The following is a 2,765-nucleotide window of genomic DNA, read 5'->3' as shown; positions in this document are numbered from 1 at the left end:
TACAGTGAGCCACAGCCACCCACTGCCTCTGCAGGAGACCCTCCAACACTAGCAGGTAGATCTGGTTCAGTCTCCTATGGGGTCACCACTTCTTCCCCTGCATCCCGATGTGCACACTACCTTCATGTGCCCTCCAAGAGTGGAATCTCTGTTTCCCCCAGTCCTGTTGAAGTCCTTCAATCAAATCCCACTAGCCTTCAATATCTGATTCTCTAGGAAGTCCTCCTCCCATTGCCGGACCCCAGGTTGGGAAGCCTGACGTGAGACTCTGAACCTTTACTCCAGTGGGTGGACTTCTGTGGCATAAGTGTTCTCCAGTTTGTGAGTCACCCACCCAGCAGTTATGGGATTTGATTTTATGTGATTGCGCCCCTCCCACCATCTCATTTTGGCTTCTCCTTTGTCTTTGGATGTGGGGTATCTTTTCTGGTGATTTCCAGTGTCTTCCTGTCGATGATTGTTCAGCAGTTAGTTGTGATTCCAGTGCTCCCACAAGAGGGAATGAGCACATGGCCTTCTACTCCACCATCTTCTAGGATTCCATATATTTTTTAAAAATTATTTTTTAATTAATTTATTTATTTTTGGCTGTGTTGGGTCTTCGTTTCTGTGTGTGGACTTTCTCTAGTTGTGGTGAGCGAGGGCCTCTCATTGTCGTGGCATTTCTCATTGGGGAGTACAAGCTCCAGACACACAAGCTCAGTAGTTACAGCTCATGGGCCCTGTTGTTCTGCGGCATGTGGGATCTTCCCAGGGCTCAAATCCATGTCCCCTGCATTAGCAGGCAGACTCTCAATCACTGCACTATGAGAGAAAGTCCACCTCAAACGTTTTTACACCTTTCATTCAGCTCAACTGGTCAGTTCTATTATTAACCACAAATTGCTGGGGGAAAGCGCGCATGCAGTTCCCCACTACCACAAATTATGCAGTTGAGTTTCCCCCATTTGGGGAAATTGCAGGTGTCAGCACACTCGCAGTGCAATGAGTGAGCCTTGTCCTGGGTAAACCACCTTCATGATCATGGTATGTCCCCTGCCAGGTAAGTATCCATATATATTTTTAATGACATAAAGTTACATTTCTTTAGACCTACGTGAGAAGTGAAATTGTACCATATTAAATTCTATGTCCTTTTTAATATTTCTTTTTCTCTTGGTTTCTAAAGTTTGCCAACTGTTTAAGCTACATTAAGGGCAGTAAAGAAGGGAGGTCAGACCCCTTCTTGAGTGGTGTCTTCAGATAACCAGAGACTTTCGAAGAGAGGTTTCCATGGTGGAGGGGGTAGCGGTGGGCTGGAAGGAGTCTCTCTCTGACTTACCCATCACTCCTCTCAAGCACTCCTCCCCAAATATAACATTTCTCACTCTATACATATTTGGCTACTTAAGGATTTTCAGTCATAAGGTAGTCTCTGAAAAAGCAGGGGCAATATATGTTTCACCCATCACTGTACAACAGACCTAAAATAGTCCAAGGTTATTACAGTGGCCTATAAGGCCCTACCAATTTGGCCACCCCATCCCCCATCACCTCTCTGACTCCTCACTTCTACTTCACTGCCCCTTGCTTAACCTTGCTCTGCTTCAGGCTTTGACTGTCTTCTGAATATTGCAGACCTGCTGCTGTCTCAGGGTCTCTGGACTTACTGTTCCATCTGCTTTCATGCACTTCCCTCTTGCAGATATCTCCAGGGTTGGCTGCCTCACTTCCTACAGGGCTTGTGTCAAATGTTACTCTTTCCACAAGGCCATTTCTGACCACCCATTTATAATTGGTACCAAGCATACTCCCTATCCCACTGACTAAATTAATTTTTCTCTAAGGCTCTTATCCACAGGAATGTTATGTATTTTACTCGTTGATTTTCTCATTTCTAGAATGCAGATTTTTGGAGGGCAGGGATTTTTGTCTGCCTTCTTCACTGTCCTACCTTTGATGTCCAGAACCGTGCCTGACACATAGTAGATGTTGAATAAATGTCTGTTGAGTGAGTGCATGAATTCTTCTGAGAATTAGAGCAGGCTCCAGGCCTCTTTTCTGTGTCTGTCTATTTTTCTGGGGTTTAAGGAACTAGATATACAAGACTTACCATGGAAGACCAGAGCTGGCATATTTATTCTTCCTCACTTTGGCTTCCTTGCATTTCTTATTAAACCACACAAATAGGCTTTATGTTTAAGAAGTGCCTTCCTTCCCAGCATCACTTAGTAGAGAAAAATATTTATTTGAGTTTGAGGTTGGCAATACATCAAAATCCAATAATCATACCCTAGTGCAAATGCACTGGAGGGTGTGAGATACATAACGTAATAATATGTAATCTGCACATCAGGATCACAAAGGCGAATCTACCATTTCATTTAATTTATTTTCTTAAAATGTGACAATCCCACATGTACTTGAAATGATGCAGGTTGGGACAAACAGAAATGTGGGAGATTTATGAGCTGTGTCAGCCTGGTCTTAGGGATTCCTCCCTGGTCCGTGCTTGGAAGACAGGGCTGAGCAATTTCACCTTTTACTGCAGCAATATCTCGTCTGCCTTCGGGAGAAAGACCTCCAACCTGTGAACGTATTAGCAGGTCTGTCTCTACCCGTGTGTGCATTTCCCACAGTGTGTGCCTCCTGGGTCTTGGGGGCCTGTTTACTGGTGTGAGCTGTTTGGAGGCTCAGTTGTGTAACCTGTATGGGAGAGAGTCTCAACGTGGGCTGGACTTGTGCAAAATGGAGGGTGGGAGACAGTCTGGAGATTTTAAAAAGCA

The 2,765-nt window shown here is 44.7% G+C and overlaps 1 non-coding gene across 1 annotated transcript; it reads right to left on the bottom strand.

Annotated features, from left to right (window-relative positions):
• Positions 1-887: 887 nt before the first annotated feature.
• On the bottom strand, positions 888-1,050 carry LOC116758915. The gene has a single exon (XR_004351298.1). It is a non-coding gene; the product is annotated as a U1 spliceosomal RNA (small nuclear RNA).
• Positions 1,051-2,765: the final 1,715 nt, after the last annotated feature.

Source organism: Phocoena sinus, chromosome 8, assembly GCF_008692025.1.
Source record: "Phocoena sinus isolate mPhoSin1 chromosome 8, mPhoSin1.pri, whole genome shotgun sequence".
Taxonomy (NCBI): domain Eukaryota; kingdom Metazoa; phylum Chordata; class Mammalia; order Artiodactyla; family Phocoenidae; genus Phocoena; species Phocoena sinus.
The sequence above is the reverse complement of the archived record's forward strand: the minus strand, read 5'-3'. Positions and strand labels throughout refer to the sequence as shown.